At 40.7% G+C, this 17558-nt stretch overlaps 1 long non-coding RNA gene across 3 annotated transcripts in view; it reads right to left on the reverse strand.

Moving 5' to 3' along the window:
- Nucleotides 1-13517, reverse strand: part of LOC148416718 (uncharacterized) — a 40742-nt gene extending 27225 nt beyond the window's left edge. For 2 of the 3 annotated variants that reach the window (XR_015867011.1, XR_015867012.1), the window contains exons 1-2: nucleotides 13452-13517; nucleotides 9160-9319 (exon numbers count right to left, since the gene is read on the reverse strand). This is a non-coding gene — a long non-coding RNA (uncharacterized LOC148416718). Of the gene's footprint in view, nucleotides 1-9159; nucleotides 9320-13277; nucleotides 13426-13451 lie in introns of those variants that run through there. The other variant, XR_015867013.1, reaches the window with a different exon arrangement.
- Between the last annotated feature and the right edge of the window lie 4041 nt (nucleotides 13518-17558).

The following is a 17558-nucleotide window of genomic DNA, read 5'->3' on the forward strand; positions in this document are numbered from 1 at the left end:
GGGGCATAGAGGAAGGGGGGCCATTTGGGGAAGGGGGTGGGGGGGTCAGGTCTCGCACCCCTCCAGGAATGCCCCCCCTCCCACTTAATGAAGATTGCGAGGGGGGAGGGGCTCCTCCTCGCTCGCTCTCCCTAAGATGAAATGGCGCCTCAGGACGGATTTTTCAACTACTTCCTGCTTGCTAATTACTTTTGGCTCGCACTATTTGTCTTTTTAAGGGGGGGGCAAATGAGCGCCTCTAAAAAGAGAAAGCGTATGGCTGGCCTCAGTGCACATGATAATTATTCACATAGTCCTTCGCTTGCCACAGCCTTGACTTACAAACAGCATCTTCAACATTGTAAACTCAGTCAATCCCAAAGATGTTTTTTTACGTTTAATTTTAATAAACACACATATATATATATATATATATATATATATATATATATATATATATATATATGTGTGTGTGTGTGTGTATATTTGTTTATTTATTCATACACATGTTTAATTCTTGTTATTTTTATTCATTTCCGCGTATTACTATATTATTATTTACTGAATTCAGTTTATATACATTTATATACAGTATATATATATGCACAAATTTTATTTATGTATTTATTTAGGTGTATTTAGTATTCTTAGTTTTAAACTTTTCAAACAAGCAAAACTAGCTTTCTTTGATGCAAACAAAACATTTTTGGAAGGAACAAAAATATTTTCTTCTTGTAAACTAAGCCCCTAAATGTCCTTAAATAAATGTATTTAAATATTTATCTGAATAGTAGGACAGTTTATTGATTTATTTTTCAAACGGTCGACACCGAATGAGTTAACGAAGTCCCGAATGAGATAACAGATCTCCAGTCTTGAATATCGACAAAAATAGTTGATATGCGCGTGCAAAAAGGAAGAAAGTAGACGGTAGATGCGAAGGAACATCCTGGAAGTGCGCGCTCAGTAAGAAAAAGCGCTTACGTGCACAAAATGTTGCGCGAGGTTAGCGGAAGGTAAAAACCTGATCAAAGGATTCCTCACGTCCATTATTTACCCCGGGCAAAGCGTTTTTCGCCCGCGAGGAGAAGAAAAAGACAAGCGCGTTTGACATGACAGCACGTCTTTTCGCCTCTTCTGATGACTATTATGGGATGGGAGGCCCCGCCGGTAGCCCCGGGCCGCAGCTGTCCGCTATCTTCGCTACAAAGCTCGTCTTGGGCAAAATCTGACGGATAACTCAGCACCCATTTGCATCATATACACTACTGCGCGTCCGTTCCAGAGCTGTAATTCAAATAAATACATTTGAAAAATTCAAAAGAATATATTAAAGAAAATAGGAATTCAAGGTTAAAATTAAAAAGAAATATAAGACGAAAAATAAATGAATCAAAAAGAAAAACGGGCAAACCTGAAAAATCTAAAAATAAAATACAAATGAGTAAGTAAGGTTTATTTTCTATTTTATACTATATATTCTAATAAAATTCTTTGAAAATCACTAATCGCATTCAAAACATTTTAAAAATATATAAAAAATAAAAAAACTTGAAAGAAAACGCAAATGTTAAAGGAAAAAAAAAGAGAAAATATGAGATAAACAATGTATACAAATTAAAAACGTAAAAGATAATTTTAACAATCATAGGTAGACGAAATCATGACCAATAAAACAATAATCATTCAAAGTAAAAAACACAAATATACACCCCAAAAGATATTTAAAAAATTATTAAAAAAGCAAAAAAAATAACCCGATATAAAAATATAAGAAAACCAAAGCAAAACTGATTATGAATAAGAGAAAAAGCCACTTAAAACATTATATTCAAAGAAATACTAATCGAAAAAAGATCAGCTTTTTCTGCAAAGCAAAATGAGCGTTTGCAAGCGTCCGATGCACTCAGCTGTCACGCCGCTTTCGTTAAGTGGTCTTTACACGCACGCACACGCGCACGCACACCGTGGCCAACAAGAGTAGTTAGCTGCAGAGAGCTTTTAGCACATTGGGGCCTTTTGATGGAAATCCACTTTTACCATATTTGCCATTTCTAGACCCATAATTTCTTCACACACGGAATTTCAAATGCGACTGCTGGATGATGTCTCGGAAGCCCGGTGAGCTTGACGCCAACATCCAACGCAAAGCTCCTTAGTCCGGCTAATGAATTAGCACGGCAGTCCCAGCTTCCAAACAGCTAAGCTATTTGAATACAAACGGTGCGGCAGCACATGTAGAGAGACAGTTTAAGAGGTTGCCTATTTCATGGGCTACAGAAATTGGATAACATTCTTGTTCTTTGAGCCGGCAAGATAAACAATAGGATTGTAGTGTTCCCTGGTTAAAAAAATACATTTTATGTATGCAGTAAACTTTTAAAAAAGGAACCAAAAGCAGAATTTTTTTTTTAACATACTTTGTGTGTTTCAACTACTGCAGGCAAAATGATGCAATGCAACAGGATAAACATGTAAACACTGTCATTTAAATAAAAAATAAAGTAATTTGTTCATCATTTTGCACTTCTAGCATTTTGATCATTCCATGGTCATTTTCTTTCACGTCATTCTGACGATATTTTAGCCAATGGATGGCGCACTCACGCTAGTCTGATAACTAAGTGGTCTCATCATTTTGAACTTTGATATGTTGTCACCATCTGGGTGAAATTTCAGCTCCCTGGCAGTTCCTTTCAATGATATTTTTTTTCTTTTTTAACATAGACCTTTATTACTCTCAGAAATGTGTTTGGGTATTTTCCAACATGTAACATGAAGTAATTGTTTAGCTTTTAGCATCGCTAGCAGCAATTCCGTTGCAAAGTGTCCGCCTTGCACTTTTTAAACAAACATGGGAGAGGGGGGAAAAAAAAAAGTGGGCTCTCCACTTTTGGTTAATGTGAATATTTTGCAAAAGTGAAGAAGCCAAGCCGAGCTTAAGCGCTGATAAAACACTTTTTTCTTTCCCTCCCAGCGGGATAAATAATGTAGGCGGCGGCGCTTAGCGTTAGCCTCTTTGCATATTTTAACGGCGTTAAAAAGGGGAGTGGACGGAGTGGCAAGTATTTAAGACGCCGACCTGGTGGGGCGGTCCGCCGCGCCGCCGCTTGGGCTCGCCACCGACACCGTAAGCCTTATAAGCGTTCAAAATATGCCTTGAAACTCCATTTGTTGTAAAGTAAAGTTGGGCTTTCAAAAAACACTAGCGAATTAGGGTTTCAAAGTAGGCTTTTGAAAAAGGCTTTTGAAGTAGGCTTTTCTACGAGATTTAGGGATAGAATTTAGGGTTTTTCCACAAGGGTTGCGTCTTAAAGTAGGGTTTGGAATTAGGGTTTCATAGTGCAGGGTTTTATCGCAGTTTAGGGATTCAATTCGGGGTTTTAAACAAGGGTTTCAGGTTTAAAGTAGGCTTTTCAAACTAGGGTTAGAGTCTCAAAATAGGGTTTTAAAAATAAGCTTTAGGTTTCAAAGTAGAGTTTGAAACCGGAGTTTTGAAATAGGGCCACAAATTAGGGTTTTAATTGGGGTTGGTCGTAAGGGAAAGTTGGGTTTTCAAAAAACACTGTCAAATTCGGGTTTCAAAAGAGGCTTTTGAACGAGTGTTGCAATGTCAGGTTTTGAAATAGGGCAGCGGTTTCAAAGTAGGGTTTTATAAGAGATGTAGGGATTCAATTTAGGGTTGTAAACAAGGGTTCGGGTTTTAAAGTGGGCTTTTGAACTTGGGTCTAATCATAGAGTTTGGAACTAAGGTAAGGGTTTCAGATGAAGGTCTTACACTAGGGTTAGGGTTTCAAATTAAGGTTTTAAACCAGATTTGGTGTTTCAATTCGTTTTTAAACTAGGGTAAGAGTTTCAAAATAGGGTTTAAAACTATGGTGAGGGTTGCTTTAGTTTTTGGTTTTAAAGTAGGGTTTTAAATTAAGGTTGGGGTCTCCAAATAGGGTTTTGAAATAAGCTCTGGGTTTCAAAGTAGCGTTAAGAAGTTTTGAAAAAGGGTTGGGCTTTCAAAGTCAACTAGATTTAGGGTTTCAATTATGGTTTTTTAAAGTAGGGTTTGAAAACCAGAGTTAAGGTTCAAGCTTAGGGGTTTAAACTAAATGTAGAGTTTCATAACAAAAGTGTCAGATTTTCAACTAAATTCAGGGTTTCATATTCAGATTTTCAACTAAATGACGGCTTTCAATTTCGGGTTTTAAACCAGGGTTAGGGTTTCAGTTGATGAAACTCCTGATTGCGTCACTAGCTTGCGTTCAGTTCTGGTTGTGATGAAGATGGAGAAAAACAAAACGCAAAAAAAAACGAGGTTACCTCCCCCAAGGCCCCTTTCCCCCACATCCAGTGTGTGAAAACACGCTAATGCATTCCCGCTCATGGCCGGCCGCCATTTTGCGTACATCTGAAAGCGAGGACAGGCGCAGCATGCTAGCGGCTAATTAGCGGCGCGGCGGGGCGGGGCGGGGCGGGGAGGGGCGGGGCCCGGCTAATGGGCCCCGGCGAATGGACGCGCATGCCGGGCCTCGTCAATACAATTAGAGAAACGCCGCACAGATAAATACACAAATGGCTTCTCATTGACTGACGGCAAAGAAAATCAAGCTTCTTTGTTTTTGTTTATCCAGGAAATAAGTCCGAAAATGATATGTGATAATGAATAATATGACAGTAACAGTGTGTGAATCACCAGTTTTCGTTTTTGGGGGATGAAAAAAATAACTTATTTGCCATGTAAATTCATCCATGTTTACCTTTGCATTTCAGTTATAAATGTATGTTTTCCAATTAAATTTTGTTTGAATATTTTTTCTTGAACAAATAACGAAAAGAAAAATGACTATTGCTCAATAAAAAAAATAAGACATTGCTGGAAAAAAAAAGACATTTTCTTCTCTCAAAATAAAAACTTATGTATTATTTCAAAAAATAACATTTAAAGTATAAAACCTGGAAAAAATGCTTAGGAAAGTTTTTTTTAAGGCATAATTTCTTGAAGAAAAGAAAAAAGTCCTATTTTTCAGTATAAAAGAAGAAATTGCCTTAAAAAAATGCAAATGAAAAAATATGACATTTGCTCCTTTCTAAATTAGAACTCATTTATTATTCACAAAAACTTGACAAAAGTTGTTTGGGATTTTTTTTAAACATAATTTCTTCCCCCAAAAATAAAAAAAATGGATTAAAAAAATGGGTGTTATTTGTTTAAAAAAATAAAATAAAATTTAAACGATAAAATTGAAAAATATTGTTTAGGATTTTATTATAAATATAATTTCTGACCCCGTTAAATAAAAAAAAAAAAATCAGTTTTTCATTTTTTCCATATACTGTGCTTGTTTTTGCGGTTTTGTTTCAACTGCAAGTAGGTGAGTTTGTGGCTGCACGGCAAACTTGGGCGATGGCGCGAAGACGCTAAAAATCCAGCGCGCGCTAATTGTCTGGTCGCGGGCTCCTTTGCGCAGATGCTATCTGGCGCATATGAGAGGGAGGCGTCCTCTTGCTTTCTATCTAAATGGATCTGCTTTTCAAAGCCTCAAGGACGCCGCGCACTTGCCGCCTTATCTCCATCGCGCCTCCAAACATTTGCATGATGCCCCCGCGCTAAATAAGGCGCCGTTTGTTTGGACATCCATCACGGGGGACGTCCACCTCGCTTGACGTGTCGGCGCACCTGACGGGGACGCCGGCTGCAATTTTCTGCGCTTCGGCCCTTTTCTTGAAACGCCGTCCGGCGTTGGGACGGACCGACCTCACGGTGCAAATGAACACGCGAGGGATCGGTCACCAAAAGGCAAATAAGAAGAAACAACTGACTGGTTGCCAACTAACCCGGGAGTACAAACGGGCAAACAAGGGATTGGTCGTACATCGTTAGGGGAACATTTTCCCACAGTAGACACATTAACATTGATTGGTCGACGGCCAACGTGTAGACGAGAAATGAACTCATCACTATGGCGGACTGGTCACCAACTAAACATACAGTTCATACGGAGAAACTGGAAACTGGTCGCGCAGTCAAGGAACATAGTGACATATGACTGGTCATTAGCAAACAATTGTAAACAAATAAAGTGATTGGTCACGAGCGATTTGATGTCAGGGAACACTTTGGCAAAATTAGGACTGGTCGCCCGCCGACTCTGGGGCAAATAGAAATAATGGACTGGTCGCTAGCTAATCTAATGGCGCAGCGCCTTTTGTTTCCTTTGGTGGAGAGCGGCCTAGCTTACGCGAAAGGTCAACATCCGACCAATAGCGCGGCTTGTTAAGATTTCATTTTTTAAAAGCAATGTCAGGAAATGGCATTTCAAGAACAAAATTTGGATTGCATTTTTGCCTTATTAAATTTGCTCTCCGAGAGCACTTAGCCCCCACCCCCCAAAAAATATCAAACCGCCTTCAATCATCGAATAATTACGTTAGCAAAGGTGGGTGGCCATGTTAGCAAAGGTCATAGCGCGCGTGTCGCCGGGGAAACAAAAGCGCTGCGTCGCTAACAATTTTGCATTGTTAGATTTCCTGTTAATCCTAGCTAGCTAAGCTAGCATGATGACTGAAAGTAGCTACCCGACCAAAACAAAAGCAATGCTGCCGTTTAGATGCTAGCATATCATTGAGTGCTAGCATTACCTTATGAGCTACAGTAGCAAGGCAAGTGAATGTAGCTAGCATGCAGCGAAATAGAAAATCAATATTTTCAAGAGATTTGTTGTTGTCTTGTTTTGTCTGTTTTTAGTACTTGGAAAAATAGATGAATGGGATTGAATGTCTGGATTTAAAAAAAAAGAAACGTAAAGCTACGTATTTGGCACTGAATGAGTTAGTTACAAGCTTTTTTTTTTTTTTTTGGGATCCACAACAACGTGAAGTGTCTCTGTGCTAAAAGATTAGCATGGTACACGGCGGATTACATTCAATGACTTGTGTGGCGCACTTTAGCACGTTAGCTTCTTAGCCAAGCAGATTTCCCGCTTTCAAAAAGGGCTTATTTCAATATGACGCATGACACCTTTTGATGGGATTTGCTAGCAACGTGTACACTTTTTTTACTAGGGTGAACCTAAAAAAAAATTGGGTGGGGGGGCACAATTATAAATGATTCCATAGGTTTATTGGTCAAGTAATATTTGTGTAGTTTTGAAGCGAGGCGTTTGTTAATCTATTTGTATGCGAGTCCGGCTCATTAGCGGCGGCGGACGGGGACAGATGGCGCTCCAATCTGCCGCCATGTGAACACTGACTCATCGTCATGGCGCTCGGCGTCGTCACGCCGCATCACATGCTCTTCAACACATGCCTTTACACTCTTTTTTTTTTTTGGATTTTGTATTCGGTTACAAGGAGCGCAGTCTGCCATGTTGCTGCCATGTTAAGCGGGAATTTTGGGGGGAGCTTTTTGCATTCACAATCAATATATTTATTGGGTTTTTTTTTGTTATTTGTGGTCTTAGGTTTATCGTAAATATTTTTCATTGTTTTTGCTTTATTGTTTAATGTATTGTATATGTTTTCCATTTACATTCTTTGTTGTTGTTATGTTTATACCTTTGTTTTTCCTATTTTTTTTCATTTACGTATGATTTTATTGTTCATCATTACCTGTATTGTTTATTTTTTTAATTTGCAGTATGTTTTGTTTTATTGAAAATATTATTTAAATAAAAAAAATTGTGCATATCTAAAAACAGTTGGGTTAAAAATAACTCAATTGTTAGTTAAAGGACAAGATAGCAAGTACTGTTGCGACTAAATAAATACTGTTCTTGTTTAAAAAAAAAAGGCTAAGTTTATGAAATTTTGGGGGGAAAAACAATCCAAAAATAACCAAATAATGGTCAAAAATCTTTAGGTTTTTTTATTGGACACATAAAGGGTCATTTTGTCCAAGATAACCTCAAAATTTGAGGTCAACTTTTTCCGAAGGTTGGTCTTTATTTTAGTTTAATTTTTGTGTAAAATGTTCAATTTTTTTCCCGCAAAAGTTGTCACGTCCCCAAGATTTTTTTTTTATTTTTAACCCTTTTGTTTTCAAGTACAGTCCACAGCCTACGTTCACCAACTAAGTGCACATATCTTATCTTATCTTACCGTTGATTGATGGACTAGCTCGTCAGCGCTTCTCATTAATTTCTTTAGCGAAGCATAACTCTATTGGATGGCCAAATTGGGAGCGCGCGCGACAAGGAAAAATTAGCCGGCGCGTGTCCGATTGTTGGGAAAGCCGGCGACAAAATGAGGCGTCTAACCCAAAGTGACGTTTACAAATTACCTGTTAATTCCGAGGGGGGGGGGGGGGGGGGGGGGGGGCGGTGAGGGATGATGGGACTGAGTCGCGCTGACAGGAAGCTAACGGGCTAATGGAAGCGGCTAAATAAGTAACACTTAAAAAAAAAAAAAAGAGAGAAAAAAAAAGGAGAGGCGAGCAAGGCTTTTTGGGTCTTTAATAGTCAGCGCCGCCCACCTGAGAGTTTGTGGACGGGCTGCAATTAGGAACGGCGGGCCGGATGATGAATAGTTACAATCACACAAGACTTTTTTTTTTTTTTTCCAAACAACTCCAGGGGGATTGCGAGATGTCAAGGTGAACGTCCCCTCCAGAAAATAAGGAATCGGGTGACACGCTCTACTGTTCGTTTGGCAAAGTACCACAAGATTGAAATGGATTCAAATGCTATTTATCAAGTTAAGCCCCCCCCACCCCGAAAAACAAAAAAAACAAAACAAAAGTTTTATTGCAACTACTTCAGTTGTTCCTATTTGGCCACTGGGGGCAGTATAAAACAGTCATGAGGACACAAATAAGAGCTACTGGCATTGAGTAAACTGCAGTCATGCTAGTCATTTTTTGCAGAAGATAAAGAATATACGCATGAGAAAATTGTTATATTGTCTGTATGCACATGTTCATTTGAAACCATGACCATATCTTGAAAACCAAAGTTAAATTCTTCATCATATTTTGAAACCCTTCTTTGAAACACTAACCATGTTTTGAAACCTTAATTTGAAACCCTAAGCATCTTTTGAAAACCTGATTTCAAACCCTAATCAAGCGTCGAGGTCCTAATTTGAAACCCTAAGCATGTTTTGAAACCCTAACAGTATTTTAAACCCCTCATTTGAAACCCTTACCAATTCTTCCATATATATATATATATATGCACAAATTCCACAGTGTACCTAATGAAGTGTCCAGTGTGTGCGCTCGCCCAATTCCAGTTCCGGATGCACTGCGCAGCGCCGCTCCCAGCGGGGGGGCGAAGACGGGGGACGGGACCATCTGGTCCCCGCCATGCCGTTGTCCCACGATGGAAGGGAAGAGATGCCCGTTCAGCAAAAACTGAAAAAAACACACAAAAACAACAGTAAGAAGTCCAACCGCGACTAAAAAGTTGCAAAGATAAACGTCAAACACAATTCACACTTCATATTGAAGGAGAACATTTCGGACTTCTTATGCAAATGCGCGGCCCTCAGGTAAAGCGCGGCGGCGATAGCATCGGCCGATAGCATCGCGACAGTCACATCAAAGCGGCGCGAGATAAACCTGCTGCGGCTTTCATGTTTACGCGCAATTAGCGCACAGCTACAGTAAATCCACGTAGACGAACGTGACGATAAGAACATTCGACATGCTTGTCGCGTCGCCAAGTTTGGCGACATGTAAACTAGGACGACATGACTCTCTTTATCGTGAGTATCATCCCTGCGGATATTGGATGGGACCCATATCGGTATTGTACGATACTCTATTAAAGTGAAAAAATCAGGACATCCCACGTGGTTTTAGCTGGCTAATGCTAACTGTGTTTGCAAAATAAAAAAAAAACGTGTTGTGATAATGCTAGTGTTGTATATAGAAAAGTAACCGCAGTGATCATAGCTAAAGCTAATGCTAATATATTGAAAATAGGGGTTTGCTGATGTTAGCTAGCAAAAGCAAGTAAAATAGATTGGTAGTCTTTTCCGGCTAAAGCAGAGTACTGTAAATTTCAGACTATAAGCTGCAACTTTTTTCTTATGATTTGAGCCCAGCGGCACAGCATATAAGTAGGTTTTTCTCCTGGTAAACAAAGGCAGACAGAAGAAGTGGAAGCATTGAATTTGAGTTTGAATTGCATTAAAGGCAACCATGCATGTTACTGTTGTGTTGGTGCAGTATTATAACAATTCGAGTGTGGACTGTATGCCTTATGTTGAAAATACACTAACTGCCGAATCTTTTTTCTAATGCTTTGAGCCCTGCAGCTTATCGTTCAGAGCCACATATCAGCAGTTTATTTTCTACTTGCCACCAGGGGGCAAGCTCCGGGTAAACAAAGGCAGAGATAAGAAGTCAGTGTTGATTTTGAGTTTGAATTGCTAGTTTACTCACCAACAGGTAGCACTTTCTATCAGTAAATGTCACCGGGCGTTTTACTATTGTGTTGGTGCAGTTTTCTAACAATCCGATAGCAGCTTTTGTCATATGTAAGCTAGTTTGCGCCGTGATTAACGCGCTAAAGCTAAATTGATCAATTCCATTGAAGTATTTTGGATTTTGTATAATATTGCCCTGACTGTTTTTTATCTCAAATCTCATCACGCTGATGAAATCCTTTAATTCTTTTTTTCTATTTTACCATCTGTACACAATCAAGTGGACATCTTTTGATTTGATGGACAACGTGCTGGATAGTCACATGCAATCATTCATTTGATTGCTAAAACGTTTTCAAATCATGGGATCGCGTCTCGATTGCATCACGACGGAGATTAAGACGAGAGGAACATCTGCGATTGGTTCGGCTAAATCTTCGGTGGCGAGCGCTCGTTAAGGAGCAGCGTTAGCGATGCACGTTGTTATCGTGCATTTAGGAAATGAGGCAAATAGAAAGCCGGGCATTAAGAGCACAATCGATAGCTCTTTTCATTTGGCCTTAATGCCCGTCCCCGTTTTGTCCCCTGTTGACGAGCGGCGAGCAAGACGGGACGCTTCCCCCCGTCCCTGTTCCGGCACGTCCCGCCGACGTTCAGCGTGCAAATGACTATGGATTTAACATCAGCAGATGACACGTTCCCCCCCCCCCCTTCCAAATGAGATATTGAAGTCGATATTTCAAGCAGCGGACATCTGAGTCGGTGCGGTCACGTGATACGAGCCGGCGGGTAATGGAGCGCTCCTGACAAATGAAAGGTGAAAATATATTGTCAAAAAATAATTATATCAAATATACACGCTAATCCTTGGGTAAACCCGGAAAAGATGCTAAAAGTTCCGGTATAATCTAGATTAGCATTAGAATTTCTTAATGTAGCCGTCACGCTAACATCTGGGTAAAAAAAATGGACTATTCCACATTATATTCTCAGATGATAGTAAAAGAAAAGCACTATAATACCCAAATGCATACTAATCCTGGGGTAAAAATCAGACAAAACGCGGAAAAGACGCTAAAAGTTTAGGTATAAACTAGATTAGCAATAGCATTCCTGGTATGGTCTTAATGTAGCCGCCGTGCTAACATCCGGGTAAAAAATGAACTAGTCCGCATTTTATTTCCAGATGACAGTAAAAGAAAAGCCCAGAAAATAGGCTAAAACTTTGTCTCTAAATCAGATTATCATTAGCATTCCTGGTATCTTCTTAGCATAGTGGCTATGCTAACAATGCTAACAGAGCTGGAATGGAGGAGAGCCCAACTGTTGCGCGACTCCCGTTGGTTTTGCATAAGGAGGCGTCCAATCCGTCAGGAGCCCCCTCATTTGCCGGACGCAGATTAGCCTTATTTTTCATTTGGACAGAGCGAATCGGACGCCAGGTGTTTGGCAGCGCTCGAGTGTTCAGGTGTAACCGCCGCAGCGACGGGACATGACGAGCGCCGGCACATGAAGGATGAGGCGTGCGGAAAGATAAACGGGCGGGGCCGGGCGGGGGCTCCCCCGAGAAGGTACCCCGCCCTCCGACCCCGGCTCGGCGCCGCTAACTTTTCCGCGGAGTCGCCGGAATCGGCGGCGCTCTGTTAATTAGCCGAGCCGGGAGCATATTGGAGATCCAGCTGTTAACGCGGGAGATGGGCGCGCTTGTACCGGCAAGATTAATTCCCGCTCGCTCCTCGGGATAATGGCGGCGCGGGGCTGTAACAAGTCCATTAAGCCGCAGCCGGCGGGAGAAAATTAGCATTGAAAGCGTTAGCGCCACTTGATTACGGAGCTTGTTTGGCCGCAATAAAGACGCTCTGACGTTCTTTTAATCAAAGTTCAGACGCTGCGAAATGCTGACTGCGCACATTAAACAACGGGGGAAACTCCACCAAAACGGGTGAAAAGATAGAAAATTTGGATGATCGTATTCATGTCATGACTTTAAAGGTCCTGCCACCGACTTTCTCGGTTTGGGAACGGGCCAATAAGAGGGGAACGCATGGTGAAAATTCTCATTTTACAGGCGAGCGAGAAAAAGTTTTCAGCACATATTCGTAATGTACAACGGGCAAAAAAAAGATTTCCGAGATTTTCTACGGAATTCTCTTTTTTGAAGCGTGAAAAACAAAACTGAATGTCACGCTATGAAGGTTTGGTTTGGTTTTTTCTCAAAGAGGGGGTTCCCGGAGATATGAAGTTCAAAAATGCGTAGAAAAACAACTTCAGTTTTTCGCCACTTATTCTCTACGTATAATAAGCAAAAAAAAAAAAAAAAAGAAGATAGTGATGAAATGTCGCTTTAATGTTCACGCTAATTTGACTACTTTGAGGCGTGAAATATAAAACTGAATTTTACGCGAGGAAAGTTTGTTTTTCTCACAATGGAGGTTCACAGAGCTATGGAGTCAAAAAATTCGTAGAAAAAAACAAACAAATCTGGGTGAATGCCGCAATTTTGCGCAAAATTTTAAGTGAAAGTAGCTCCAGATCTTGAAATGTTCTTTGGAAGCACACATGTGCTAGCTGGGGCGTCAACGTTAACATGTTTTATCGCGAGTGCACTTTAAAGCGGCTTTGCGAGCTTAACGGACGAGAAGACCCGCGCGCACTTAGCTCGCTAGCGCTAAAGCACATAAACAAGAGGAGCGTCGCCAAACGCAATAACCTGAGAAAAGCGTTGACATACGAGCGGACATTAGCATAGCTTCCACCGGGGGGGAAGCGCGGGAATAATTTAATATTCAAGGCATTAAGGAACAAGAGGCTCGTGGCTAATTAGAATTTGCACATTTCCAAATGGGCCGTGATAGCCGCGCAAATGATGAAATATAACCGGAGCTCACGTGAGCGGCGGCTGGCCAATGGGGGGAGGGCGGCGAGCGGCAAGACGTCACCTCGCTAATGCGCCGGCGTATTGATAGCTTCAAAGTGCGCGGCGCTAGCTCATTAGCCTGGCGTCCTTTCAAAGCGGAGCGCAAAAAAGCTCTTGTTGTTGTTGTTGTGCCGCCGCTGATTGCATTAGGGACGCACGGACATGCACATTCATCAAACCTTAAAAGGAAACTCGCCTTTTCGCTACGCTTGTCAGGGACGGACCAAAAAGTCACTAAAAGAAGCAAGGGGCATGATGGGAAATCACCCCCACACACACACATTGCACTTGGATGTCATTTGCCAATGTAATGTTTTTCTTCATTCCCTCGCTTTAATGCTGTTCACATTTTGCTATTTTGCAATTTTTGGTATTTACCGTCTGTGGAGATTTGACTTTTACTCTCCATGTTATTGTAGTAATGGAATACTGTATTTGCAGTCTTTGCTTGGGGCTATAATTTAACAATATAACTATTAAATGACAATAGAGTCATTGAATTACAGCGAGTTGTTGCATCATTCATTGTATATGTCTTATAATTACATCATTGTTTAGCGTTTTTTATTACGGACAGCAGGAGGTGCTGCATTTACCATTGTCCCTAGCTATAACAGACATGGCCACCGACCCCCTATGTAATATCATTTCATGATAACTAGACCTACCATTATTTTTAAAACCTTGTGTTGGTCGTTAAGAACACATTTATTTGCAAGTTTTTAACATTTGTAATCATTTCATTTATCCCTTTTTAATGAAAAGGCGCTCTAAATCTTACACATTGTCCCTTTAAGTTTTTAGTGTCATTAATGTAATTACACTGTATAATTAAAGGCTGCACAATATATTATAAAAATATTCTATGATACAGTATCTATTGTATTTATTGTTCATATATATATATATATATATATATATATATATATATATATATATATATATATATATATATATATATATATATATATATATATATATATATGTGTGTGTGTGTGTGTGTGTGTGTGTGTGTGTGTATGCAGGTGCGGGTAAGGTAGAGAAAGCCATTAGGGGCTTCGTTCAGCCAAGCTGCTGCTGAGGCATCAGAGCACGCCGCCACATGAAGGTTGACAACGTCACAACACATTCATACGGCGAAAGGTCACCTTTTGATCCCCCGATGGGCCGTCGCTTCACTCATGGCGCTTCCAAGATGACTGCTTTTTTTTTTTTTTTTTTTTGAAAGCGCCACCTCCGCCTTGGAACGATGATGTCATCCGTCAAGCGGAAGTCAAGGCCCCCCGCCAAGTCTGGACACTAATGTGTATTTCACGAAATTACGGGCAATTGACCATTTTTCTCATTTGTGATTAGTAGTCTTTGTGAATCCACTCCAAGAGAGCGGCCGATACCACTATCAGTTTTCACTGTGATTATCGATACCCAAGATTAAAAATCAACAGGTGATTTTAAAGACAGACTTGTACATCCCATTTTTTTCGCAATTTTCATTAAAACTACGAGAAATACCTTATTGAAATAAGGCTGCAGCCGATAATAGTGTCAGCTACCATCGCGAATACCTGTGGGAAATCATATCAACTACACATAATTGAATCAGCTACCATACCTGCAGGGGGGAAAAAAAACATAATTTTAAAGATAGAACTAAGTATCCCAATTCAATACCATTAAACCCCATTAAATCTGCAAGAAATTACAAATACAAGGAGATTTCAGATACTGGTATCGACTCCCGTTGCAAGTTCCGATACCATGAAATTAGGCTGGCATTGGCATCGATACTTATTATCAGTACTCGCCTGTAGCTAATTTCTATGAATTTCTGCAAGTGTGTTTCATTTTTAAAAGCTGGCTTCCAGTGTGGTCCTTAGGGGCCAGCAAGCGGCCCCGGGCCTCACGTTGGTGAAAAAGGCTCCAAAATAAAAAACAAGAGCAAAACACCATCTTGGAAGAAAGCATTTAGACAAACAATCTATAACGGCGGCCCCATGCGAGAGGCTTTTTAATTATCCGACTCAATCAGCTAAAGACGGCGAGGACGGATCGATGTCCGCTCCATTACGCCAGACGGGGCCCGGGCCCGGAGCCGGCGCCGCCACGTGACGGATTACGGCCGGCGGCTAATCTAATGGGGCGAGCCCATGCTGAATTTGGCCCCGGCCTTGGTGTCACTTAACTGATCCCCCAAAACCTGCCGTCGATTGACTCTGCGGACATAGCCGGCGTCCCACTTCTGACACGATTGGTCGCCAGACTCTCAAATCAGATTTCAATTAGTTTAACAGGTGCACAAAAACTTTGCAAGTATCTGTCAGGAATAGTTTTCCGGTGACAAAGCAGGCGTCTTATTGATTTTGGTATTCTAATCTTATACTGGCATCCCGTTTCTGACACCATCCGTCACAGAAAAGGTACCCTGAACACAAATTTCAATGCAAGCCTATCGTGTGACAAATACCTCTTCTTGGCGCCAAAGTCTTATTGATTTTTTCTGTCTTTGGCATACTAGCCTTAAACTGGCATCCCGCTTCTGACACCATTCATCACAGAAAAGGAACCCTGAACACAAATTTCAATGCAAACCAATCGTTTTGAAAAATATCTCCTTGGCGTCAAAGCAAGAATCTTATTGATTTTTTTTTTTTCAATCATTGGCATACAAGCATTAAACTAGCATCCCGCTTCTGACACCATTTGTCAGAAGAATCGAATCTGAACACAAATTTCAAAGCAAACCTATTGTGTTGACAAATATCTCTTCTTGGTGCCAAAGTCTTATTGATTTTTTTTAGTCTTTGACATACTAGCCTTATACTGGCATCCAACTTCTTCTTTGGCAAAAGAGACAGATCCCAGCCACATACGGCACCCAAGTTCTGACACCATTCATCACAGCCAATATTTGAACCTGAACTGATGAGAGGGCAAAGTTCGCGATCAGTATTTGTTTTTTGGTGTCAAACCACAAGTCTTATTGGATCTTGATTCTTTGGTATTTTAGCCAGGTCGCAAATACAACAGGCATCCCACTTCTGACACCATTCATCACAGTCCATATTGGAACCAGAGTCTGACGAACGGGAAAACATCCCGGTTGCTGTCACAAATGTTTTTTTTTTTTTAATGTCAAAGCACAAGTCTTATTGACTCTTGATTCTTTGGTATTTTAGCCAGGGCGCAAATACAACTGGCCTCCCACTTCTGACACCATTTATTGAAAACATCTGGCAGACTAATCATTTGAAAAAACAGTTTTATGCGTGACTAAAATACACGTTGAGTGGAGCATGCTGAAGAGCTAAGCGTCCCAACTCTGACACCATTTGTAACCAAAATCTGTTCGACTGGAATCCTACTTCTGACACCGCAACAATTTAAGCAAAACTCTTATAGATCACTAAGAGGCACTAATAGATCAATGTGATGCGTTTTCACAAAAGCAGGCTTGGCAACTTTATAATTGCTGGAACTGTCAATTTTTTGAGGTCCCTTCATGTCTCATATATCATTTTAAAACGGAATTCATTTTCAGAGACAGCTGACAAATATGTAGCGTACTGAGAGTTTTTAACTCATTCACTGCCAAAAACGTTTTGGGCAACAAATTTCACGGCAAAAGACTGCTGACACTTTGAACGACTTTAGCGAGTTTGAATTTCCAGCTCGTCCGCACAAGAGGAAAAAATGTCCATGGCGAAACCTGGGTGATAAACGGGCGTCCACAAAATCTTCAGAGGAATGACAAAGCAGAGTTGGGCTTTTATTGATCCGATCTTGGGAGCTGCCAATCCAAAAGTCCGATCGGGGAGGTTTTAATTTCCAGGACGATTCGTTTCAGTGGCTTCCAGGAACGGGACCCCGGGTAAGCGGACCCGGAGAACCTGGCCGGGCATCGATCCGCTGTGGCGCTAACGACACCCGACGCGGCCAGCCAACAGAAACAAGCAATTTATTGTGGGGAGGAAATAGCAATAATAATAAGTCTGCGTGTACGGAGGATGAACTCGCTGTGTCACAGCGCGTTTGTCTCAATGAAATCTCCCGTTTGTTTGCTCTCTTACTGCAAAAATTTGTCACTTACCACCAAAAAAAAAGACAATCTACAGTCTGTAAGTACATTTTATAGCCAACTGATTTTCTCCAGTCTGAAGTTTGAAAACAAGCTCTTTTCTTTACACCACTTATGTTGAGGCAACTACTTTTTTTTTTTTTTTTACAATGTTATACAAATGAAGCACTCAAGAGAGGAAAAAAAGTTTCCACTCGTCCTTAGCCAAGCAATATTTTAATGAATTTA

This window comes from Hippichthys cyanospilos, chromosome 10, assembly GCF_059441005.1.
Source record: "Hippichthys cyanospilos isolate Australia breed blue-spotted pipefish chromosome 10, RoL_Hcya_1.0, whole genome shotgun sequence".
Taxonomy (NCBI): Eukaryota; Metazoa; Chordata; class Actinopteri; order Syngnathiformes; family Syngnathidae; genus Hippichthys; species Hippichthys cyanospilos.